Source organism: Erinaceus europaeus, chromosome 3 (assembly GCF_950295315.1).
Source record: "Erinaceus europaeus chromosome 3, mEriEur2.1, whole genome shotgun sequence".
NCBI classification, from domain to species: Eukaryota; Metazoa; Chordata; class Mammalia; order Eulipotyphla; family Erinaceidae; genus Erinaceus; species Erinaceus europaeus.
In genome coordinates this window covers 126,217,539-126,245,112 of record NC_080164.1, presented here as the reverse complement: position 1 = coordinate 126,245,112, position 27,574 = coordinate 126,217,539, and the positions used below count along the sequence as shown (strand labels likewise).

Sequence of the window (27,574 nt, the reverse complement as noted above, 5' to 3'; positions counted from 1 at the left end):
AGAGGCAAGAGAGGGACTCCCTGCCACAGTCCAGTGATTCTCCTGACTTGGGCCAGGCATAACTATTGTGAGTGGGATGCAAACAAAGAGGAGCTCATCCAGGGCAAAGCAGCCTGGGAGGGTCAGAGACAGACTGCCAGGATCCTTGTGAGTTCACCAGATTTCCTTCTCTGTATCAGAGAACAGAGCCCTCAGAGTTTTATTTGCCAGAGCTTTTATCCTGAGATAACTACACTGATGGAGGAAGAACTGGTACACTGGCCAGGAAGATAGTGCAGCACTGGTGCACCAAACTTTTCCTGACTGAGGTTTACAAGTCCCAGGCACCACCAAAAGCCAGAACTGAGTAGTGCTCTGGTGCCTTGGTCTCACTCTAAAAATGGAAAAAAAATCTTTTTTTAAAAAAATCTAGTGCATAATGACAATGCTTCACATACACAGTTGCAAGAATACTTTGCAAAGGGCTCCTCTGCACCCACCCCCAGGCCTCAGTCAATTGCCTCTAGTGGTGCAAACTCTGTGGCCTGGAGGCTGCTTGGGTGCATCTGTAACAGCACATGGAGGCTGTGGAAACAGTCCTGCAGTCTTGGATGTCCAGCTGCACTGCACAGCAGACACCTGTATATACACCAAATTTGGACTTGGAGGGGCAAAGAGGGAAGGTTCACACATTCATTGAACTAGCTCCCACCTCCCAAGCCCCCAGAAATATATCTGTACAGTGTTTTTAATAAAATGGTCAATGTGGGGGAGTCGGGTATCTCCTTTTTATAAATAAAATGTCTCCTTTTATAAATAAAAAATTTAAATAAAAAAAAATACCTTTGCTGATAGTTTACTTTTCCTGATAGTTTACTTTTCCTGACAAGGCTCCAGAGTACTTTTTTAAAATTAATTTACTTATTTATTCATTAATGAGCAAAACACAGAAGAAAGACAGAACCAGAGTGTCACTGTGGCACATGTGATAACAGGAACTGAATTTTGGATCTCAGGCTTATGAGTCCAATACTTTGAGCCACTTTGCTACCTCCAGGAGTATTCTGGCGCACATTTCTGACAATGCTTTCTCATTGGAGACCAATATTACAGCTATGTCAGCTTTGCATGAAATTCACAAAGCCTAGGCCAAACTTTGATAGGCAAACTGGTGCATTTTTTTTTTTTTTTTTTGGCCACTAGGGTTATTGCTGGGACTTGGTACCTGCATGATGATTCCGACATTCATGGTTATTTCCCCTTCCTCTTTCATTGGTAGGAGAGAGGGAGAGGGGGAGAGACCCTAGTCACATTTTGTTGTTCACAAACTGATTTTTTTTCCATTAAAGAGAGAGAGAGAGAGAGAGGTAGGCAGACCAATTGATCAGAGCACTGCTCAGTCCTGGCTTATGGTGGTGCTGGGGATTGAACCTGGGACTTCAGAGCCTCAGGCATGAAAGTATTTTAAACTACTATTCTGCTTCCCCAGCCCAACAAACTGACTTAATTGGAGTCACTGGAGTAAAGATGAAGGACAAAGTCAGAGAAGCATTCTGAGAAGCTTGGAAAAGACCTAACAAGTTCATAAGTGCCTCTACTGTATGACACCCCATCCCAGCAACAAGGTAGTTAAAGAGTCCACTGGCAGTTTAACGCATACTCAGGAGTCAACTAGTACCCCCACCAGTGTGCTCACTTGATACAGCCCACAGTGATGGTAGCAGCAGTGATTAAATCTTAAACATTAAATCTTAAAATTTTAGCTAAGAGCATCTATTAAGAACTTCAGTCGAGAAGTGAGATCTTGTTGGGTTCCAACCCTGACACGCCCATGCCCTCACTCAGCAAACTATCTGATCTCTTGTGTGTTTTGAGGTTTCTTTACCTTTAAGGGGGTTAATAATAATACCTACTGCTTAACAATGTGAGGAAGACACCAACAGAATTTAGACACTTTTACCTCTACGAACATAGAAATTAACAGTTCCAGCTAACTTGGTTTTTATGCATATTTTGCCAACTACTTTTTTTTTTTTTAACCAGAGCACTGTTCAGCTCTGGCTTGTGGTGGTGCAGGGGATTGAACCTGGGACTTTGGAGTCTGTTTGCTTAACCATTATGCTATCTACCCTCCACCCCAATTGCTTCTTATAACAGCCTAAATCTGATATTAAGTCCTCTTTCAAGGTATGATCAGATTTGCAGATGAGGAAACTCAAGCTTAGAGAAATGAAAAACTTGGATGTGGTCTGATGGAACAGTTCACTTGGACAGTGCCCTACTTTGCCATGCATGAGACCCTGGTTTGAGTCCCAGCCCACACTGCATAGAAGGTAGTTTCAGTGCTGTCATCTCTTTCACTCTCTCTGCCTCTGTGTTAAAAGGAGGAGGAGAACAAGGAGGAGGAGGAGGAGAACAACAACAACAGGACTGAAGTCCCTAGAACATTCGAGAGCTCAGATTCAAACCTAAGGTTGTCCTGTCTGACCTTTCTACTACATTATACTGCCTTTATTATGATTTTCATGATTTTAAGAACAAGAAAAAACTGATTTTTAACAAAATAGCACCAATAATAAGAAACTGGATTTTAAACTAAACTCCAAATAGAAGACTTTTAGAAAAGAAGGTCAAGACCAGATTGGGGAGAGCTCTCAGCAGTAAAAGGCGAGACATGTATGCCTACTAAAGTCCCAGGTTCAATACCCAGCACCTCATTTACCAGAGCTGAGTGGTGCTCTAGTGTTTCTGACTCCATTTCTATAAAAATATGTTGGGGGCTGGGTGGTGGCACAGCGGGTTAAGTGCACATGGTACAAAGGGCAAGGACTACAGTAAGAATCCCAGTTTGAGCCCCCGGCTCCCCACCTGCAGGGGCGTCACTTTACAAGCAGTGAAACAGGTCTGCAGGTGTCTATCTTTCTCTCATCTTCCCCTCCTCTCTCGATTTCTCTCTGTCCTATCCAACAATGACAGCAATAACAGAAACAAGGGCCACAAAGACAACAAAATGGGAAAAATAGCCTCCAGGGAAGGCTGGGAGTATGGATTGGGCAGGCTGGGAGTATGGATCAACCAGTCAACGCCCATGTTCAGCGGGGAAGCAATTACAGAAGCCAAACCTTCCACTTTCTGCATCCCACAATGACCTTGGGTCCCTACTCCCAGAGAGATAATGAACAGGAAAGGTATCAGGGGAGGGGAGGGGATGGGGAGATCTGGTGGTGAGAATTGTGTGGATTTCTAACCCTCTTGTCCTATGGTTTTGTTAATGCCTCCTTTTTTTTTTTTTATAAATAAATAAAGGAAAAATAGCCTCCAGGAGCAGTGTAATGCAGGCACAGAGTCACAGCATAAATTTGGAGACAAAAAAAAAGTTGATTTTAAAAAACAAAAGATATAGTAGTGGGGGAGGGGTGCTAGCTTTAGCTAGAAAAGAAATGAAATGGACCCAGGTTCCCACTCATTATTGAATTCCCAAAGGCTGATGATACATTCTCAGTTAATATTTGACAGATGTTTTCTGAATGAATTAAACCAACCCCAGAATAAAATGGCTCTGCTGGACTTGGCAAAGTATATAATGTCTTTCCCAAACATACTGAATTTTAACACTTGAAGTTTAACCAATGGAGTGAGAGCTATTATTATATTTACCATCTGTCAAATATATTTTACTGAAAGCCTACATTATATTATTTGTTCCTTTAAAGGACATAACACCACTGGGGCCAAGTGGTGGTGCTCCAGTTGAGTGTGTATATCACCCATAACCACGTCCCTGGTCCCCATCTGCTGAGGGAAATCTTCACAAGCACAAGTGGTGAAGCAGTGCTGCACGTGTTTTTCTCTCTGTTTCCCCACCCCCACCCCCACCCCCACCCCCTCCACTCAATTTCTCTCTGTCCTATCAAATAAAAGAGGGGGAAAATGGTCTCTTGGAGCAGTGGATTCATTGTACAAGCACTGAGCCCCAGTCATAAACCTGGTGGCAATAAAAAAGGGGGGGGGGGCACAATATTGATTTGTTATAGACACCAAGAGGTTTTTTTCTACTTAAGCTGTTGGCAAGAGAATGTATTAGGTGAACCTTTCACCTGGCTTCCCAGAAGATGCTTTCAAGCCTAGCTGGGAGTTGAATTCCAACTATCATTAGGGAGTCCTCCAAAAAAGAAGGTTTTGCCAAGTGGGAATTTCCTCTTTGAGGTTTATACCTCTGTTGGCAAAACCACACCCCAGTGATACTGTCATCCAGTAGACTTAAAAACTTTACATTTAACTTTCCTACAATCTCAAAAAAAAAAAAAAAGGACCCATTAAAACAGAAATGCACAATGCCAAGCATATCAGTTAATGCTATAAGATCCCTGAAAAGCTTGGGAGAAAATGAGAGAACTTTCCACAGCAACTTCAATGATTTTTACTGTCCACACCAAAGCCACATACTGTATTTATCACAGTTTATGGAGTTATTGGCTGACATTTACTGAGTTCTTACTAAGCTAAATACTTCATAATCTAACTCAATCCCCACAAGATCCTGGGGAAGCTATTTTAGTATTGTTCCAGGACAATAATGTCCAAATGGTCAGAGTTTTAAGAGGCATTAAGTAGGGCCTGAGAGATTGCATAATGGTTATGCAAAAGGCTTTCGTGACCGAGGCACCCCAAGTCCCAGGTTCAATCTCTCGGCATCACCATAAACCAGAGTTAAACAGTGCTATGGTGGGGATGGGAGGAGATATATTAAATAACTCAACCAAGATAATGTATACTCAAGAGGCACAAATGGGAATATATGTTTGTCTATATTTACCTGTAGAACCTAACAAAACGCATTAAGTTTTAAAAAAAAAAAATTGGGGGGGGGTGCTTGGTGGTGGTGCACCTGGTTGAGTGCACATGGACCTGGGTTCAAGCCCCAGCTCCCCACCTGCAGGGGGGAAAGCTTTGCGAGTGGTGAAGCAGTGCTATAGGTGTCCACAAAATAACTTACTTGTTCACTCCTTTTGATCATTGAGTAGTATTCTTTTTTTTTTTAATATTTTATTTTATTTATTCCCTTTTGTTGCCCTTGTTGTTTTATTGTTGTAGTTATTATTGTTGTTGTCGTCGTTGTTGGATAGGACAGAGAGAAATGGAGAGAGGAGGGGAAGACAGAGAGGAGGAGAGACAGACAGACACCTGCAGACCTGCTTCACCGCCTGTAAAGCAACTCCCCTGCAGGTGGGGAGCCGGGGTTCGAACCGGGATCCTTATGCCGGTCCTTGTGCTTTGCGCCACCTGCACTTAACCCGCTGCGCTACAGCCCGACTCCCCCATTGAGTAGTATTCTATGATATTACATTTCCCTGCTGAGAGATCCAGGATTGTTTCCATTTGTCCACAATTCTGAATACAGTTGCTATGAACACAAGTTATTTTGTGGATGTTTGCTTCCATCTACCTTGGGTGAGTAGCTAGGAGTGAAAATGTTAGGTCATCAGGTTGGTATATGTTTAACTTGCCAACACACCACAGTTCTTAACCCCCCCCCCCCATTCTCAATTCCCTCAGAATGGCACTGATTTACTATTAATGTGTTTGGCTTCTCCTCTTCTGTGATAAGTTTCCTGAGGGCAAGGAACCCATAACCAGAGCCTGTGTGACCTCCCACATAGCTAATGTTAGCTGAACATTTGAATGACCCAGTGAATGACACTTGTCCATTGTCAGATGCCTTCTTCAGGCATTACCAGGGCATCAGAAAACACACTTGGCATTAACAAAGAAATAGGATAAGCGGAAGAGTGGGGGTAAGGTATGACTTATGCAGGCAAGGTGAAACATGGTCCTATCAGGGGACTCACTGCCCTGTGTTCTTTTTCCACATGACCATTCCTAGAAAGTGAATCCCTCCTGGTGATCCTGCCAGGAGCATGATGGGTAGCTATTTCTGATCAAGTGACACTGCAAAAAACAAAGGCACTGCCATTGAGGTCACACAGTGGTTAAAAATCACAGGGTAATTCTGTCAAACTGGAGGGCAGTGGAAGAAACAGCGCATGAAATCCTGCCCTGAAAGTAACCAGGGGCACAGCTGGAGAACAGGGGATCAGCCTCTGGCATATCATACACTTCTTGCTTTTAGTAAAAGGGCTACATGGTTTATACATAGAAAATGCAAAGACTGGGAGTCGGGCGGTGGCGCAGTGGGTTAAGCACATGTGGCGTGGCGCGAAGCCCAAGGACCAGCAGAAGGATCCTGGTTCAAGCCCCCGGCTCCCCACCTGCAGGGGAGTCGCTTCACAGGCGGTGAAGCAGGTCTGCAGGTGTCTGTCTTTCTCTTCTCCTCTTTGTCTCCCCTCCTCTCTCCATTTCTCTCTGTCCTATCCAACAACAATGATGACATCAATAACCATAACAATGTTAAACAACAGGGCAACAAAAGGGAAAATAAATAAATATATAAAAAAAAAGAAAATGCAAAGACCAAAAGAGATTGTTTTTGTTTGTTGTTTCTTTTGCAGAGCAAGAGCTTTCCTCAGGGCCATGGCACTCCCATGTGGCACCAGGAAACAGCTGGGCCAGGGCAAAGCTGGGACGCAAGCTGGTGGTGAGCTATCCCCACCTGCACTCAAGAATACACATTTTAGTTGTAAACAAACAAAAAAAGAATATACATTTGAGATGAGAGTATCTAGATTCATGCCCCCAGTCCCCACCTGTGGGGGAGAGGAGGGGAATGTCACAAGCATTTCTTTCTCCATCTATTTCTCTGCCTCTGTCTGAATAAAGAAGGAAAAAAAATACATTTTGAATAGCAGGTAAAGCTGTAGCCAAGGCTGGGGAAAAAGAAGTGCAATAGTAGCTGACAAGACTTGCATCCCAGAGGCCCCGGGAGCTGAGCAGTATTGAGTTAAAATAACCAAACAAAAACCTGTAGCCAGATTTAACACACAAAATAGCATCCTGAAAAGAATATTGGGTCCCAAATGAGTAAAGCTCTTGAGTACACCCTTGTTAGCTCAGAAGTTTAACACACGCAGCCCTTTCCCCATCTTTGAGATAGAATTTTTTTCTCCCGAAGTTAGTTCATTTATTTCTAATCAATGAACTTGCAAAACTTACACTGTATTCAACCTGTAACTTCTTAGAAAGTAATTAAATCATTCTGTTTTCTAACCAAAGTTAAAAACGGATTGTCAAGTGTTAGAATTGATCTTTTGGACCAACAAAGAATCTTTGTTTTCCATAAATCAGAGCAGGATTTCAGCCCCTATCAGTAGGTTCAGGTGCTCTGTCCCAGGTTCCACAGGCTGAGACTAGCTTAGGATTCCTATTTGGGGATTCTGAGGGGCTTCCTCTCTCCAGACAGCACTGCTCTGAAGCCACCCTAGACAGATGCATGTTTATCCTATTCTTCACATCTCCAGGGAAGGGAATTCTCCACAACATTCCATGGTAACCTTCTCCAGGGCTTTATCATGCACAGGGAAGTTCTGATGTAGAAACCAATAAAAATATTAATTCTGAGCCTGGTTACAAACACTGGGAAGGGGTATGTGTTTGGGCACTGTGCCTTCATGGGAGAGAAATGTATTTACAAAACAGGCTGTACAAACAGAAACCATTTGCCAGGAGCAGATGTGGGAAGTTGATTCAAGAGAAATTGCCACAATAAATTCTCTTCCATGAACCGTGAACCATCTGAATACCTTATTGTTGGTTATAACATTTTTTTTAAAGTACAACTTTATTTCCTTGTCAAGTCCTGGTTTTAACTCCTGAGCCAGATTTGTTAGCAGCTTTTAAAATGTCCCTAGTTGTAAAGTTTTCAAGTGACTAGGCTCTTAAGAAAAGCAAGGCCTTAGCTAACAGAACACATTATGTGCAACTTTACATCATCTTCCTTAGTTCTGTACACTCCACCTTTTCTGCAATAATTGTGTAACAATTTCATAGTCTGAATAAATGTAATTAGCCTTCAGAATTAATTAGAATATAAACCAAATGTCAGTGAAATGGGAGGGGGAGTCAGGTCTACAGCAGGCCAAAGGTGTTTTTAATTAGAAATAGTTTAACCTGCCTTCAAATATTAACGAATAATTTGCAATAGAAAACACACAGAAGCGTCTGTTGGATTTTCCGTTGCACCCTGGTAACTCACAGCTGCTTCTCCACGGAGTTTATAGGAATATGGGCACACACCCAGCCTTTTGGTCTCCACGCACACACGTGCACTCATGTCCACAGCAGTATTTTTTAATGAAATGCCAAAAATACATCAGTCTATCAGTTTAGATACTTCAGGATGCTGGTATTCGAATGTTAGCAACTCTCCTCCAACTCTCAGCATTGCTACCCCTCTGGCAACTAAGAATAAAGCCATGTGCCAGGTGTAATTTCACTTTCACGATTTAATCTGTGCCACATGACAGAAGCATACCCGTTTTAAAAAATTTCCCTTCAGAGTTGGAGTAAGAGGGTGGGGGTGGGGTTGGGGGCTGCGGAGAAGTACTCCCTCAAAACACATTTGGGACGTTTCTTCCAGAAAATCCAGTAAAATTAAGAAAGGCAGATCGGTCTCAACTCAGTAGGGGCCGTCGCGGGAAGTCATTTATCAAAATTAGAATGTTTCACAGATCATTTCTTCTGAAAAGTTTCCCTGCTGTCAATAATCAGCGACTCCCTTGCTCTTAGAATAGCAGTTTCTGTCCCCCTAATTATAAAAACAAAAAAAAAAGCAAAGGCCACGAGGGTCGGGAGACTCTCGGAGCGCCCCCCCCCCCCCCGGCCCCCACCAGGCTGCAGGACTTTCCCGGGTCGCGCAAGCTCTGGAATAAACAGGCTCTGGTAAGCAGGCGGCGGGGCACCGCCTGGCTCCCTCCTCCCCAGACTGCAGAGCGCCGGCCGCAGGGGCCCGACCCGAACCCCGCACTCACCATCTCCGCTCCCGGGCCTCCGCCCCCCGGTCGGCAGCCAAGTTCAAACTTCGACGCCCCGTCTCAGAGGCGGCGGGCATCGCCGGTGGGGCCCAGCCGCGCTCAACAATGGGCGGCCGCCGCGCCCTGAGCCACCGCCCGGCTCCTGCGGCCGCGCCCGCCCGGTTCTAGCGCTCGGCGGCCGGCGCGCGGGCTGGAGGGCGAACTCGCAGCGCCCGGGCCCGAGGTGCTGGGGCGCCCGCCGACCACGCCTCCCGCCCAGGCCGCGCGGGCTGGGCGCTCACCTCCAGGTAATCCACAGGAAGCCTCGGGGATTGGCCAGAGCGCTCAGGACTGGATTTGCATTTCAATGGCCGAGAAGGCTCCCCGAAGTTTGAAAACCGACACTGGGCTGGGGGCGCCTGAATGCGCGCCCCTCCACCGACCGAGTCCTCCGGCCTCGTGGGGAGACGCGGGCCGAGTCGCCCGCAGCCGCTGCTGGGTCAAATCATAGTCAGGTGTCTGCACTCCTCCTCTATTGTGAAATAAAGAGGGATCCAAAAGCAAAGTATCAACTGGGGGGTGGGGAGCAACGGGACAAAACCCTGGGCTCGCTTTTCAGGAGCTATACAGTTAGTAATCGATCAGATGAAGCATGAAGGAAGGAAGGTAAAAAGTTCACAGTTAAAAAAAAAAAAACCCGCTCACATTACAAGGAAAATAACCATTGTTCAGTTTGTCCTTTCTCGGCACAGGGCAATGGGGGGGGGGGTGCGCCACTTATTTCCTTGAGCATCATCTCTGGATGAGGGACAGGTGAGGGTTTCAGCAGCTTTGACTGCCACCTCTCCTTTTTGATACAGCTTTGCAAACTTTGTGGGTCTTAGACAACATACACATTTGCATTTGCTTTGCAGTTAGCCCCCTTAAAATTCTTGAGGAGGGCATGATGCCACACTGTTTTAGCTTTCTTCAAAGGCCCTTCCAGCCTCTCTCCATGGCGCTGAGGTGTTTTTCCTTGAAGAGGACCTTGCTTAATTACTTTCACATGTCATCTCCAGCGATTTAAATAACAGTCAGGTTAGAAGCTGACTTGATTGCCTCTCACTCAAGCAGAATCCCTGTTGTTAAATCTCAGGTTTTACATTTAAGGTAATAAATACACTTGCGGACTCAAAGAAGGGAATGCCTAATTAGGTCGGAACTAGAAGCCTCAGTTCCTGAAGAGCTGATAACCATTTTTTCCTTTATTTGGTTGTGCCTTTTGTTATACAATGGCTGAATGCGGGAACATTCTCAGCAGCAATAATCACTGAATAAACCACCTTACAAAAATCTTCCTGGAGGGAACTACTGCCACCACCACCTTATCTCCCCCCCCCTTAAAATTGTACTTTCTTTTCAATATAGCACAAGGATGTGTAAACACACACCTAACCATGGACTCCTGCACACTTTGCTGCTAGGCATCAGAAATGGAGAGGCTCAAGTTGCTGTTCTGTGGGGATCTGGTTTTGTTGCTGCCAATAGTGACGCTGAGAACATAAGCTTTAAAGAAGTGGTCAGCCCTTATAGCTTAGAAAGCACATGGCTGCTCCCACCATATTGAGGAAATAATAAGTATTAACTGAAGGATACAGCCAGGAGCCCTGTGGGTAGTATAGATAAGGCCTCTCTCAGCTGCTTCTTTATCTTGTTTTCTAAGAGCTCAGGGTCAGGTGAAATCTTATAAGGGTGGAACAGAAACCTTGATTCCTGTGTGAAGCATCACTTCAAATTGGTGATTAAAAGCACATGCTGGCTCCAAGTATTACCACCCACACAACCTGCATTTAGACATGTGAAACCCATCACTATGACAAAAATCCCCAGGCTTCTATTTTGCTACAGACTCTGGGGGGTGGGGGTGGAAATCCTTTATATTGTGGCTGTAATTTAAGGGCATTGCCAGATATTTGTAGATGAAAACAACTTGTCTTACGGATTCAAAGGGGTGACTCAAAGACATCTCAGCAGCAATTTAAAATTATGCTCAACTTCCTTTATTCAAGAGCAAGCTTTCTCACCTGATGCCACCTCGGTGGTACTCCTTTTGCACATGGTTCACCCTTTCCTTTATGAAATGTGACTGAGAAATGACCTTAGCACAGTGTAGAGAGCCACTTATCAAAGCTGTTTTCAGTAAAGGCACAGCATCCTCTAGTTTAAGATTGAGCCTCAAAATGGTGCTTCATACTGGAATCCAAACCATTTTACTTAAAAGAAAAAAGAAGCTGTATTTTTTATTAAGATATACAGCTTTAAAAATGCTAACCTCTTTTATGAGGAGGCAGTAAATTGGAAAAAGAGCACACTGCCTGCTCCTGGGGACAAGGGCATGCATGGCCAGTCAGGAACCTGCTGTTTGCATGCTTTTCTCTTTGTTTAAGGTCAAGATTCTTTTTTTTTTTTTTAACATCCTTACTGAGATATAATTAACATACCATAAAATTTACACTTTGGTGGGCCAGGAGGTGACGCAGTGATAAAGCTTTGGACTCTCAAGCAGGAGGTCCTGAGTTTGATCTACGGCAGCACATGTGCCAGAGTGATATCTGGTTCTTTCTCTCTCCTCCTATTTTTCTCATTAATAAATAAAATCTCATTAATAAATCTCATTAATAAATCTCATTAATAAACAAAATTTTTAAAATTTACACTTTGAAAGAGCCAGTCCCACCACCCTGGCCCATACCTTCTCTGATGGCAGGAGTGGGGTGGGGTGGGGGAGCACTGAAATCTAGACTAGAGTAAATCCTTGGGGGCAGGGTGTAATACAGACCACCTGGACAGACACAGCAGAGTGAGGTGTGGGCAGTGCACTGGGGTGGTGTTAAGAGAGGGGTCTGGAGTCAAGAAGAAAAGAGGTAAAAGCTCGGGCAAGGCCAGCCACCAGTACAGTAACTTCATGCATTCAGGGGGCCAAATCATTTTCTCTGATATGGAAATAGTTCAACTGGTAGAGTTTTGGACTTGCATGTCTGAAGTTCCCAGGTTTGATCCCTGGCACCACATATATCAGTGATGCTCTTAGTCTCTCTCCTTTTCTCTGTTTTATGTGAAACTTTCTCTTTCATATATAAAAATCTTTCAAGTTGCTACTCCTTACATCTCTTAAGTATTCCAACCTACAGATCCAAATTTCAGTTTGACATAAATATGATAACCTAAAAAGAATTACTATGACAGTGAATGAGACTGCTAATTGAGGATCTAGTTTAATTTAGAATGTATGATTCAACAGTCTGAGAAGTAGCATTGTGGATAAAAACATCGGATTCAAAAGCTGGAGGCAGCACAAGTGTCAGTGATACTCTGGTTTTTCTCTCCCCCTCTTTTTCTCATTAATAAATCTCAAGAAGAAGGAAGAAGGAGAGGAAGAGGAGGAGGAAACTATCTTTTGAATTAATTTTTATTAGACTTACAGATATAATTAATTATATATTTCAAGAAATAATATCTAACTCAGACATGATGTGTGATCTCAATTTTTTAGAAACCACTTATTTTCTATATTACAGTAGTATAGTTTTGCAAAATATGTTGTACCTCAAATATATTATTGATATTACTAGTAGTAGTAGTAGTTGCTGTTTTAGTATTAGTATTATTAATTTTAGTCACCACCAAGGTTATTGCAGGAGCTTAGTGCCTACACGATGAACCCACCACTCCTGGTAGTCATTTTACCCTCCCCTTTTTTTTGTACTTCAAATATTAAACTAGAAATAAATTATTAAAAAAATAAAAAATAAAAATAAAATATTAAACTAGATTCCATATTCCACCTAGAAATAGTCTGTCATTGAACTTTCTTTTCTTTTCTTTTCTTTTCTTTCCTTTTCTTTTCTCTTTTCCAAAGCACTAATCAGCTCTGGCTTATGGTGTTGCTGGAGATTGAATTTGGGGCCTTTGGTGCCTCAGGCATGAAAGTCTTTTTGCAATAACCATTATGATAGCTTCCACAGCCCTTTCATTACTTCTAACCTATTCAGTCTGGCATCCCTTCTAGTATTCCACATAAAGTTTTCATGTGAAAAATCCAACTACTGGGGGCCTGGTGGTACACACCTGGTTGAGCACATACTACAATGCACAAGGACACTGGTTCAAGGCCTCAGTCCCTACCTGCAGGGGGAAAGCTTTGTGAGTGGTGAAGTAGTACTGTAAGGTGTCTCTCCACGTTCTCCCTTTCTATCTCCCCCTACCATCTCGATTTCTGGCCGTTTCTATCCAGTAAGTAAAAATAATTTAAAAAAAATTAAAGATTAAAAAAATCAAGCTATTTCCCTCCAAGTTTATTGAAGGGGCTCAGTGTGGGCACTATGAGTCCATAGCTCCTGGCAGACTTTTTTTTTTTTTCCATTTTATTCAATAGAACCAAAATAAATTGAGAGGGAAGGAGGAGATAGGGAAAGAAAGACACATGCAGACCTGCTTCACCAGTTGTGAAGCGTCCCTCACTGCATGTGGGGAGTAGGGGCTCTAATCCTGGGTCTTTGCATGGGTCTTTGAGCATAGCAGTATGTGTGTTTAACTCAGTGCAAAAAATCAAGCTATCTGAAACATCAGTATATTGTTAATAGTAATGGTAACCACAACTTACTCTTGTTACCACCACATAATACATTCTAAGATTTATCTTTCCTCTTTATAATGTTGACACTTCAGAAAAATAATGCCAGTACTTTCTGAATAATGAAAATCAGTTCTCTGAGCTGTTGAATAGCCAATATAAATAATGTGCAACAAGGAAACAACACAATTAGATAAAGGGGGAGAATATCAGAAAGAACACATGCTGTGCCTCTTCTCAAATGGGCTATTTGATTTAGTGTGAATATTATATAGTTTTAGACATAATAATCACTTTAATAATTATTCAATGTCTTTAACCACTCACAGCAAAATATGAAAAGAAGTGAACAAGTTTCCTAGTAAGTAAAAAGTTAAAATGAAAATTTGAAGGAAATACATTTAAGACCGTTCCAAACTGGAGAGATAATTTATTTCAGTAAGTGGCAAATGAATGAAACTTTATTATTTCTCTCAACTTCTCAGAATTATCTAGTCTCTTCAACTACCATGTTATCCCTCTATCACTGTCCTTTCCTATAAATGGCCCAGCAACCTTCTACCTCCTTTGAACCGATATGTTCCTCTCCCTCCTTATTTTAGGCATCCTCTGTTGTTGGTAATTGACTAATATTGACAAGGGTACGTCCATGTTTTCTATTGTTCTTTGAAGCCCAAGAATAAGGGTTCCAAGTAAGGATCTTTAAGGAAACTGTTATCCAATTTTCCACTCCAAATTATGCAAAGGTAAGAGGAGGAGAGGGTAGAGAGTTAAGTAGGAAAAAGGTCATTTACAATTTGTATCACTACACGCATCTATGTTAGTCCAGCATTCAGTTACAGTGTGTGTGGCTTAGTGGGTCAGATTTGGCATTCTGCATCAAATCTGTGTAGGTATGAACGGAAGTAAAAAGAAATAACTTCAAAAGGTGAGGGTGATTAGGAAATGTTTGTCCTCAAAGAAATGTCATTTTCAATTTTATTAAGTCAGTGTTTAAGTAAGTTACTCAGGTCAGTAGCTTCAAATCATTAAAGAGACAGGCTTGACAGTACCTCTTTGGAAAGTATTTTCCTCTCTCTCCCTCTCCCCCTCCTTCTTTTTTTTTTTGGGGGGGGAGACACAATAACCTTTATTTCCATTTTATTTTATTTCATTTTTTAAATCAGAGAACTGCTCAGCTACGGCTTATAGTGCTTCCAGGGATTGAACCTAGGACCTCAGAGCCTCAGGATAAAAGTCTCTTGCACAACCATCATGCTGCCTCATTGGCTCAGAAAATGTTGGTTTAAAGATTAGAAATTCATTCTGGAAACTGGAAGCTGACTAAATGTTCACACAGAAAATGGTTAAATTGTGAAACCAAAAGACAAAAATGTGAAGCATATCATGCAGCATTTAAAAGGAATGAGGGGTCTGAAGGTATTATAGAAGTGACATACCAGATGTCCAATCCTGAGAACCCAAAAGTCATAGGTTCAGTACCCAGCACCACCATAGACCAGAGATGCTGAATAGTACTCTGGTTCTCTCTCTCTCTCTCATGAATCTGCAATATTCCAGCTTTTAGGTTCATGATTAGTCAATAATTTGTTTGGCTTTATATGTTAACTCTTTTTTCAGCTACCAGGTTCCAGATGCTACCATGATGCCAAATGGAATTCCCTAGGCAGACAACCCCACCAATGTGTCCTGGAGCCCCACATCCCCAGAGCCCCACCTCACTATGGAAAGAGAGAGACAGAATGGGGAAAGTCTGCCAACCTGCCAACGCCCATGTTCAGTGGGGAAGAAATTACAGAAGCCAAACCTTCTACCTCTTGATCCTCATAATGACCCTGGGTCTGTACTCCCAGAGGGATAAAGAATAGGAAAGCTATCAGGGGAGAGGATGGGCTATGGAGTTCTGGTGGTGGGAACTGTGTGGAATTGTACCCCTCTTATCTTATGGTTTTTGTCAGTGTTTCTTTTTTTTTTTTTAATGAATTCTTTTTATTTATTTATTTATTTTCCCTTTTGTTGCCCTTGTTGGTTTTTTTTTATTGTTGTTGTTGTTATTGATGATGTTGTTGTTGGATAGGATAGAGGGAAATGGAGAGAGGAGGGCAAGACAGAGAGGGGGAGAGATAGATAGACACCTGCAGACCTGCTTCACCTCTTGTGAAGCGAGTCCCCTGCAGGTGGGGAGCCGGGGGCTGGAACTGGGATCGTTATCCGGTCCTAGCTCTTCATGCCACGTGCGCTTAACCCACTGCGCTACCACCCGACTCCCAGTGTTTCCTTTTTATAAATAAAAAAAATTTTTTAAGAAAATAAATTTAAAAAATTAAAAAGAAAGATAACAGGAAAGAGGGAGATTTTATGTAGTGACAAGCACAAGCAGTTACATTTGTAAGTGAAACACTTCTATAGACACATTACATACACTATGTATGTGTTTTTCATGTGTACATCTAGAAAATAAACTAGAAAGAAATGCTGTACTATTCCTGGGGAGTGGAAAATAACACTGAAGGATGACTATAAATTTATCTTTTAAATTCTTTTATAGATTTTGGATATTTAAAAAGTAATGATTTACTTTTTGAAATAAATGCATTCAATCAATATTTTAATACTTAGAATACTTCCTGTGTTCTGAGATATTTTGACCAAATAAGTTATCTTTGATTAGCTCAACATTTTACTCTCTGTCCACCCTTTCTTCTCACTTTCTCGTGCTAAATTTGTAATCCAGTAAAACAATGAAGAAATAAAGTTCACATCCCAAACTTAAGAGTTATCACACTTTGAGGTGAATTAAATTTCCTGAATGCCTGGCACTTCAAGATTAATATGGAAAGAGAAAGAAAATAAAAAGTTATGAAGAAAGAGGAACAAAAGAGGTGAAGAAGGCAGTGGAGAAACAAAAAGAAGAGAGTGGATTGAAGGTAAATAAAAAGAGGTAAAGCAGAAGAGAGAATAGAAAAAGTAAAATCAAACTCCTACAAACAGAAAATGTACTTGAACATGTATGTTAAAGGCACATACAGCAAGCTGTTAAAAGTTACCCGGGGGAGGTGAGGGGAGAAATGTTAATTTTATCCTTTTACTTTTATGTGTTGTAATGTCTGTTACAACCTCAAATAAGAAAATGCTTAAAAACAAAACACATTGTGAGTGGTAAGATAGCTCACCTGGGAAGGTGTCTGCCTTGTCATGTGGGCACACAGGTTCTTTTGAGCCCAGGCTCATTGGGAGAAGCTTCAGTGTTGTGATGTCTTACCCTCTCTCTCTCTCTCTCTCTCCATCTGTCTCTCTGTTTCTCTCTCTGACCTGGAGTGGTGAAGCCCCAGTGATGACAAGGCCAAAACAAGAAAAAAATAGATAAAACACATTGGTGTGAATAATAATAATATAATAATAAAGAACTTGCCTTTGAGTATAGCTGGGATATGCCCACTGAAAGCCTTTACCCTTCACCTGGATGCGTGATTTCATAAATGTGAGACCTGTTATCACACATGTTTATGTAATAATGGATAACAAGAGCATTCAGACAAATATTTATTAGATGTGAAATTCCAGAAGAAGTTATCGGATTTCTGCCTCACCAGTATCTTGGATGGCAACATCTAGAAAGTAAAAATCAAATAGGTGTGACTTGCATTGGCTGATAACAAGTGTCTACTACTCTGGTCACTGCTTACATCTGTTTGTGATCCTCACTTGTAATATTTATACACAAGGATTAACTTCTATACCTACAGTAGACTGGCAATTTGATGTAAGGTGAGTTCACTTATGTGCATGACTTAGGTAATATCAAAATTCCAGGGTCCACTGACAGAAAAGTTGACGCAAGATTACTATTTTTAAATTTGTTTTATTATCTTTATTTATTGGTTAGAGACTGCCAGAAAGTGAGAGGGAAGGGGGTGATAGAGAGGGAGAGAGACAGACACCTGTAGCCCTGCTTCACCATTTGTGAAGCTTTCCCCCTGCAGGTGGGGACCGGGGGCTTGAACCTGGGTCCTAGTGCACTGTAACATGTTTGCTCAACCAGGTGCACCACCACCCGGCCCCTGACAGAATATTATTTAGGAAATTTCAGAATAGTTTAAGGGTAGGAAAGTTTCGGGGGCGGGCGGTAGCACAGTGGGTTAAAGGCTAATGACACACGCAAAGTGCAAGGACCAGCTTAAGGATACCAGTTCGAGTCCCCAGCTCTTCACCTGTGGGGCAGGGGTTGCTTCACAAGTAGTGAAGCAGGTCTGCAGGTGTCTATCTTTCTCTCCCCCTCTCTGTCTTCCCCTCCTCTCTCGATTTCTCTCTGTCCTGTCCAACAACGATGCCAGCAGTACCAACAACAACTATAAACAACAAGGGCAACAAAAGGGAAAAAAAAATAAGACTCCAGGAGCAGTGGGTTTGTAGTGTAGGCACCGAGTCCCAGCAATAACCCTGGAGGCTAAAAAAGAAAAGTTTCCTATTTTTCCTTTCTCTCTCTTTGACTCATTCCAATTCCAATTCTACCCACTGAGTTGTGCTAGGCTATATTGGGGACATAGTTTGGTGGGGAGATCAGATGTCCACAGAAATGGCCTGGTGCCCTGTGGTATGAACACTGTGATGTCCTAGAGCATGCACAGAACTCCATGCTGGCCAGCAGTGTTTGAGGTTAATTGATCCCACCAAGCCTCAGTTTTTCCACTGTAACCTAAGAATAATTATACCACCCTCAGGTTTCTGTGATGGTGCTATCAGTTAAACACTGAGTGAGGGTGGGGGGTGGCGAGAGGAGGAGTAATAGTGATAATAGTTCCTATTCGTCCCACTGAACTTCCTCATAGTCTTGTTTTTCCTCCCAGTGGATGTTATTCATTGACTTGAAAGGATGACTCAGCAAAACACCTATAACACGTGAATGAGGTTGGGCCGTAGCTCAACCAGCAGAGTGTACATGTTATTATATACAAGGATCTGGGTTCAAGACTCTGTCCTTAGCTGGAAGGGATAAGCTTTATGAGTGGTGAAGCAGTACTGCAGGTATGTTTTTTTCTATCTCACTCTCAATCTCCCCTTCTTTCTCAATTTCTGTCTCTATAAATTAGAGAGAAAGGGAGAAAAGAAGAAAGAAAAAGAGTCACAGAGAGTGATGGAGTTGTCTTGCAGGCACCAAGCCCCACCTGTCACTCTGGTAGAATTATTTCAAAAAATAATGAAAATAAAATAAATGATTTAAGTGCAGGACTTAGGGTTTGGAAGATTGTTCAACTAGTGGTGTAGCTTTTCTTTCCAGCAGACATCACAATTTTGTAGACTGAATGAAGGAAAACAAGAAGAGTTAAAAGGGAAGTGAAGGGGAGTATGAAGTTGGACTGGGGCAAGAGGCTTCAAGATTTGAGAGCAGATATTACATGCTCCCTAAGCCCAAGCACCAATTTAGTGAGCTGGCTTAGTCCCAGAGCTACTGGAACTCATCACAGAGCAGCAAAGTGATGTCCTGGGGGGATGGCTAGGTAGGAGAGAGTTAGATGCTTCCCAATATTCCTCCCCACCCAAAGTGGCTTAGGAGAGGCTGAATGTGCATGGAAAAGCCAAAAACACTGAGCTCTTCTTATCCACTGCCTTCAGATTTAGATAGCTGGGATGGTGAGCAGACATACCAGCATGGGGAGATGGTGACTTTGAAGCCAAAACTACTACCTCCCTACAATATGCACCATATGTACACACACCCTTATGGACTCTGCCTAAGCCCTCACTGCACAGCTGTATCTCCAGGAACTGGAGGAGCTTGGGAATTAGGTGACAGTAACTTCCTGTCTGTAGCTGCTTGAGGCCTCAACATAAAGGTCAGCTTGTAAGAGAGGAACAGTTAAGAGTCCTTCCACCATTGTCTTTGTGGCTCAATACTTGTGCCAAACACTGTTAACATGTGAGCAGATTTAATGTTGAGTTATATCTCTCTGTGTGCTAGTAGAAGACAGAGGAAAGAATATAAGGAAGAGTGGAGAGGTGTTTGAGAGGGGTTCTGAAGATGATGTGTGTTTACCGAGTGAGAGGAGGAGGAAAAGCTCAGGCAACTAAATCTGAAGATTGAGAAGCATTGAATAGCACAGGCCTGTTGGGGGAAATGCAGGTAAGATAGCTAGAGCATGGCAGACATAGACAGAAAGGCAGATGACAGAAGCAGGCCTTTGGTTCACCTTCAGGATTTACTCTTGATCTTGTAGGCAAGAAGAACCACTGAAGGTTTCACACCAGTGTTGTGATAGATTAACATCTTTAAGAAGTCATATGATGACACATGGTGGATGAATGGAGTGGGGTAGGTGGGTTCACTGATGTTGGTCATACTGCCTTGTCACTGAAGTGGCCAATTTTGCAGCGGTGCTCAGAGTGAGGGACCAAAGACCTAAACATGGATCCTGGTTGTAGCACCTATTATGAGACCTTGGTCAGGTCCCTGCTCCGTGAAGCTGTTTCCTTATCAATGCAGCGAGATAAAAGATGGAACCTGAACCATAGGGTTACTAGAGTTTTCCAGGCAATATTTCATACAAAGTTCTTAGAATGGGAGCTGCTTCTTGAAAGGAAGTGCCGATTGAACTCTAGCTCTGATTAACTAGGCTATACTTAAAATAATGACTAACTTTGTATGGGGCAGCAACAGTGATCACACAGAGAACCATGGCAAAATCTTCCAACTCAGAGAATTCATTTACATTGTGGTCACCAAGCACAATTCCAGTGATGAAAGTCTGCTTTGTGATTTCACTTGTGAAAGTTACAGGTGATGCTGACATTCAAACAGCTAAACCTCAATCACTTAAAAGTGATGGTTGCTTTTTGTGCTGGAGTGTTTCCTTTTCAACCCTGAAGCTCTGAGAAGGGTATGTTTTCAGAAGAAGGTGAAGCATTCTTGGCATGTGAAGGGCATGACATGGACAGACTCTTTGATGAAGACAGGTGGTCAAGGATACAGTGAGTACTGGCAATGCTTAGAGTCCTGAAAGGTGAAACACTACGAGCAACAGGTCTCCAACCAGCATGGGTTCAACTGGAGTGCATTCAAATCCCAAGATGTCCTTGTCACAGGGAGATGTACACAGGGAAAGCGGGGAGGTGCTGTGTGCCAGGGCAGACAGGGTCCAGCCAGCCAGCATTCTCAGTCTAATTAACCTGCGCCCAAATGCAGGTGTGACTATCACCTTTTGTCCAGGAAAGTATCTGAATTACCAATATCTGAGAAGCAAATGAATTGGGATGGACTAAGATCTTTTCTGAGACCATAGTCTGATATATTCTGATGGAAGCTCTTATTTTTCACTCCAGAAAAACATTCATGTTTCTGAAGATACAGGTGAGGATCAGTAAGTATTTGGTGGAAGATGGGAGTGGAATTCAGCTCAATTCCTACCACTGGTTTGCAGTTTCCACTTGAACAAAAATTGCTCCCATTATCTGAGCACCTACATGATTATTAGTCCAGAGGAGTCACTGAGACAGAGGAGGAGATGAAAGATAAAAGGTGACTGGAGAGATATGTCACTAGGTAGGACATGTGCCTTGCCATGCATGTGGCCCAGGTTTTAGCCTTAATGCTACATAGGAGGTGCTGTGGCAATGCAAGAAGCTCCAGTGCTGTGCTGTCTCTCCCTCTTTCTGTTTTTCTCTCTATATATCTGAATTAAAAAGCAGTATGGAGCCATGAAATCATGTATCAGCAAGGTCCTGGCTCCAAGAAAGGAAGTTAGAAGAGACAAGAAAAGAAGAGAAAAAGACTAAAAAATGAAGAAAGACTGAACAAAAAGTAGACAGGGGTGAGAAGTACCTGTATACCTGGAGGAGGTAACAGGTGGGGGGTTTTAGGTCAAGGTGACTTATCTGGGTTTAATTATATGTGATACACAAAAAAGTAGCAACACTGAAAATGGAGAAAGTTGATACCACTGCCATTGAACAATGATCCATAGAAATCTACAAGAACTAAGAGTACAGACCTACGACTCATTTATTAAAAAGAACTGCTTTCCTAACAAAGAATTCAGGTGCCTGCAATGGTTTCTTCATAACAACACAAAAATCAGCACAACCAAAATGATGCTTTTAAAAAAAGATCACACTACCTTGAAGGTAGTACAATGGCTAGAGCACTGGGACTTGGAAGCATTGGGTCCCAAGTTCGATCCCTGGAATTGCATGTGCCAGAGTGATGCTCTGGCTCTCTCTCTCACATTGATTAAAAAATCTTAAAAGAAAACAATGACTACTCACTGATTTGGCAATTCTTGTATTTGTACGACATCAAAAGTTTAGGCCTGTGGCCCTAAAGGTGGCATTATGGCTAGAGCTTTGGACTTAAAAACATGGGGTCCTGAGTTCTATCCCTGGCATCACACATGCCAGGGTAATGCTCTGGTTCTCTGTCTTTATGTGCTATATATACATATATATTTATAAAATATATAAATATATATTTATGTGATATATATTTTATATATTTCTTAAAAGAAATGTAGGTCTTTCAAAAAAGATGTTATTGGGAATCGGGCTGTAGTGCAGCGGGTTAAGCGCATGTGGTGTGAAGTGCAAGGACCGGCGTCCAGCCTAAAGATCTGGGTTCAAACGCCCGGATCCCCACCTTCAGGGGAATCGCTTTACAGGTGGTGAAGCAGGTCTGCAGGTATCTATCTTTCTCTCCCCCTCTGTGTTTTCCCCTCCTCTCTCCATTTCTCTCTGTCCTAACGATGACATCAATAACAACAACAATAATAAGTACAACAATAAAAAGAAGGGTAGCAAAAGGGAAAATAAATAAATGAAATAAAATAAAACAAAACAAAAATATTTTATTGCTTTATTAATATCATCAAGACAACTATTCTTTTCTTTCTAAGACTGTTGTCTGAAGTCTAGACTATGAGTAAATATTTTAACTGTTTAGCATGGCCTTACACGGTTTTAAGAATAGCGAAAGGTGCTACGGAAGTTAGTGTAACTTCAAAAGACAAAAATAAGATATATTGCTAGGGTCAAATTGAGGCTTTTTGAAATATTAGTGATTTACCACTATTGAAGATTAGACAACAAAATATCTAATGTTTACATATTTTTAAAAGGCTTAATCCCACTTGGTGCTTTAGTTCTAAAGATAAACCTATCTTTATATGTAAATATTATTGAAAATAAATTCTCTCTTTTAAAATATTTTTATTTATTTATTATTGAATAGAGATAGAAATTAAGAGGAGAGGGGAAGATAAAAGGGGAGAGAGACAGAGAAACACCTGCAGCACTGCTTCACTACTTGTGAAGTTTTTCCCCTGCAAGTAGAGGCTGGGGGCCTGAACCTGGGTCCTCTCGCACTGTAATATATGCACTTAACTAGGTGTGCCACCACTTGGCCCCCAAAATATAACTTTCTATTAGCTAGTTCAGTTGGTAGTTTCATTGGTCTTGAAGTATTAGAATCTGTAACTCTCAAAAAAAAAAAAGAAAGAAAAAAGAAAAGAAAGAACAGCAGGAAAACTAAATGCAGCTCCTACTTACTTTTTTAGCACCTTCACTTTATTTATTAATTTTTTTTTAGCATTTTCACTTTAATTATGGGCTGAAATCAATTCATCTCTACTTACTCTTTAAAAATTTAGTGTATTTAAAAAACAAAAAGATGCTATCCACCAAACACCATGTTAATACTTCACTGATTTATTTCACTTGCTTCATGTCACATAGCTATATTTTATATTTTCATTTGCAGCTTCAAACAAGGGTGTTTTTTTCCCTTTACTTTCCAGCTTATTTGTTTTTAAACCCAACTTTTCTCCCAGTAGGTGTTCATGAAACTATTCTATTCTAAGCTGGATGTCAGTGTTATTCCGCATGCTTTAGTGCTTTTGCTTAGAAACCAGAAGATAAGATGGGAGAGATTTGGTTTTTTTCTTTCTAAAGATCATGCAATCAGTACCTCTGGGAGGTGTTCAAATTGTGCTTGTATTGACCAAAGGCAAGGAGTTAAATAACAGGGTGCTGGGCAGATTCTAGCAAGCCATTGGTGATAGGTCAGAAAAAACTGAACAATAGCCTGTTGGTAATAAGTCACTATCGATAATATGCCCAGTATTAATTAGTCCTATTCTCTGCTTTGGGCTTTATATATCTTATTTCTAATTCTTACAATCATACCTCAAGGTGCAATTTTCAGTCCTATTTTACAGAAAAATAAATGAAAGCTGATATTATAAGTAACTTATCATGGTTAACAATGAAAAGGAAGTGGAATGGAGATTCAGAGAGGTCTGCCTGATTCTAGAACCCATGCCTCCTTCTTACACCACCTTATGTAAATCACCAAGAAGACAGCACCCACTAGGCTACTTTAATATGAGCACAGAGCTTTATTGTTTCCTGGAGGGTAAAGTACGCGGACATGTTAGTCCTCTCTATGCAAAGACTATACTGCTTTTCAGAGCACCCAAATCTTCATCTGCAGTATTCCAGCCTTTAGGTGTATGATCAGTCAACAATTTGTTTGGCTCTATATGTTAACTCTTTTTTCAGCCACCAGGTTCCAGATGTTACCATGAAGCCAACTGGAATTCCCTGGGCAGACAACCCCACCATTGTATCCTGGAACCCTGCTTTCCCAGAGCTCTGTCCAACTAGGGAAAGAGAGAGACAGGCTGGAGAAAGTATGGATTGACCTGCCAATGCCCATGTTCAGTGGGGAAGAAATTACAGAAGCCAGACCTTCCATCTTCTGCAGCCCATAATGACCTTGGGTCCATAATCCCAGAGGGATAAAGAATAGAAAAGCTTTCAAGGGAGGGAATGGGATATGGAGTTCTGATGGTGGGAATTGTATGGTATTGTAACCCTCTTATCCTATGATCGTGACAGTATTTCCATATTATAAATAAAAATTAAGAAAAAAAGGCTACTTAAAAATTCATTTGCCTCATAACTCTATTGAAGAATGACCTGTCACAGATTTCTCCAGAATGATATTCTTTTTCCTCAGCAAATAAAAAGTCACTACATTTTTCCCTTAAAAACTGTGCCTTTTCCCAAATGAAGGGCACTTAAGCTTCCCTGATACAATCCTTATTGACACAACATTGAGGAAGAGAGCTTGTCTAACTACCTTTGGTGAATACAATAATCAACATTTTGCGAGCATGAGTTGATCCCCCACACTTTTGACATTTTATACATATTTTCCTTTATCTGGATTGTGATTCCTTCCTCAACTCCAATCTCTACTAAGGAAATTCTATCCAAATTCTTAAGGCCTGTAAAAATGTATTTCTTTTCAGAGGTTAGGTGGTAGCATACCTTGTAAGGCACACATATTACCAAGCACAAGGACTGGGGCTCAAGTCCCCAATCTCCAACTGTATGGAAAAAGTTTTATGAGTGGCAGTGCTTTGCTGCAGGTGTCTCTCTTTCTATTTTTTTCTCTGTCTCTATCATAAATAAACAAATAACATTTAAAAAAAAAAAAGACTGCTCATGGTCCAGGAGGTGGCACAGTGACAAAACTTTGGACTCTCAAGCATGAGGTCCTGAGTTTGATCCCTGGCAGCACATGTGCCAGAGTGACGTCTGGTTCTTTCTCTCTCCTCCTATGTTTCTCATAAATAAATAAAATCTTAAAAAAAACTGCTCTCTTGATGAACTCTCTCTGATTCTTACTTCTCTCTTGTCTGAATGTTCAAAAATATATAATTTGGCTTGGAGTTATGAAATAACTCACTTTGCCATGTGAAGGGCCTAGGTTCAAGCCTAGCCCTTACCACACTGAAAGAAGCTTCAGTGCTGTGGTCACTTTCACATACTCTCTCATGACCTTCTCTGACTCGATTTTAAATCAGTCAATCAACCCATCACAATAATGGATTAAATTTTCAGTACTTATCATATACTACTTTGAAGCATTATTTGAACATGTGTGTGTACTGTATACTCAACTAAGTCTATTCCTAAGGCTAACATCCATCTGGACGACTACATATACATATACATATACATATACATATACATATACATATACATATACATATACATATACATATGATTTATCAATACTGAGAGAGAGATTAGAGAGGAGGGAGAGGGAACCAGAATATCACTCTGGCATATGTGATGCTGGGTATTGAACTCAGGACCTCACGTTTGAAAGTACAAATTAGTGTCTAAAATAGTTTCCTATGCAAGATGGTGGATGTTAACTGAACTTATTATAGAGACCATTTATAGCATATATGTCAAGTAATTAAACTGCACACCCCCAGATTATGCCAAGTTATATGTCAGTCAGATTTCAATAAAACTGGAAAAAGATTCTGCTTTTTTCCTTTTCTTTTTTTGTTGTTTCTTTTTATTTATTTTCTCTTTTGTTGTCTTTTTGTTGTTGTTGTTGTAGTTATTATTGTTGTTATTGATTTCATCATTGTTAGATAGGACAGAGAGAAATGGAGAGAGGAGGGGAAGACAGAGAGGGAGAGAGATAGACACCTGCAGACCTGCTTCACCGCCAGTGAAGCGACTCCCCTGCAGGTGGGGAGCTAGGGGCTTGAACTGGGATCCTTCAGCCAGTCCTTGCGCTTCGTGCCACGTGTGCTTAACCCACTGCACTACTGCCTTTTTCTTTTCCTCTCCTCTCCTCTCCTCTCCTCTCCTCTCCTCTCCTCTCCTCTCCTCTCCTCTCCTCTCCTCTCCTCTCCTCTCCTCTCCTCTTCTCTCCTCTCCTCTTCCTTTATTCCTCTTCCTTTACTTCTCTTCTCTCTTTACTTCTCTTTTTTCTCTTCCTTCCTTCCTTCCTTCTTTCTTTCTTTCTTTCTTTTTTTTTTTTTTTTATCAATCAGCATGAGATTCCCATTACTCATAAATGGGGTGTGTTTTAGGCAAAAGAATGGAAGCTGTGCTAAGCTTCTGGCCTCTGAACATCACTTGGTTCCCTGCCTGATCCCGTCCTATTTATCTCTGGTCTCTGTTCGGATTCATCTTATGGGAGCACTGGTCTCCTTCTCATGTGCTGGAATGCAAAGATCTGATGGGAACTTAAAAGCTCCCTCACAGGAAACTGTCTAAAGCTGTGATTTACATCTCTGGTTTTATTAACTAACTGCCAGACTTCAGAAAACTGGAGCTAACCCAAGAGGGGACCTTGGCAGCTGGTGTGAAGTGCGAGGCCAGACACCAGCAAGTCACAGCTGCTAGAGAGTAGTGGGATGGGTGGGGGGAGTGTGTGTGTGTGGGTGTGTGTGTGGGTGTGGGTGTGTGTGTGTGGGGGGTAAGCCTGTGAGGGTAGGAGGGAGGAAACAGGCTTCTGGAAATTTAACATGTGCCCTTGGTACAGAGGAAAGTTCTGAGTGATTACAGGACAGTTCACCCTCTATCCTCCTGTTCTTAGGAGAGCTGGAGAGGCCATTAGAGATTCAAAGCCAGGGTTTGCATCCTCTACCTATCTTATCATGTGTAGAGAAAAAAAGAGAAGTACCCCAGAGGAAAGTAAGCAAGTGATTTCTATTCACAAAAAGAAAAACAAACAAAACAAAAACAAACAAAAAACAAGTACCCTTCACCTTTCATTAAAAAACAACTTCCGGAACCATATTTATATGTGTGCGTATATATCCTCCTTCCCTCTGAATTTCTCTGTATCCAAAATAAATAAAATACTAGTTTTAAAAAAAGCAGCAACATTTGACTTCCTGACAGATGAGATACTGAGGATATTACACACAACTAAGACTCCTTTGTTTTTTTCCTGTTTAATTTAAAACAGCAAAGGGAGGAGGGGTGGGCTGCTGCTGAATAGGTTTAAGATGAAAAAGTTCTGAACATCTGTAATTACACTTACAGTTACTACACAGTTCTCTTTACAATGGCTCAGATGGCAAATTTTATATTTGCCTTTTTTTTTTCTGCTACCAGGATTATTGCTTGAATTCAGTGCCTACATGGCGATTCTAACATTCTCATATGTTTAATAGAGGTTGAGACAGAGATAGAAAAGAAGGCAGGAGAGACACAGCACTGTTTCACTGCTGGTGGGGAGAAGAGGGTTTGAACCTGGGTCTTTGAACAT

General features: G+C 41.6%; 1 protein-coding gene across 5 annotated transcripts in view; it reads right to left on the bottom strand.

Moving 5' to 3' along the window:
• The window catches only part of SHROOM3 (shroom family member 3), a 384,232-nt gene that overhangs the window by 74,182 nt on the left and 282,476 nt on the right, over positions 1-27,574 (bottom strand). Inside the window, exon 1 of one of the 5 annotated variants that reach the window (XM_060187906.1) lies at positions 8,904-9,336. The exons of the other annotated variants lie outside the window; for them this stretch is intronic. The gene's annotated coding sequence lies outside the window, so the exon portion shown is untranslated. Of the gene's footprint in view, positions 1-8,903; positions 9,337-27,574 lie in introns of those variants that run through there. 5 annotated transcript variants of the gene reach the window in all.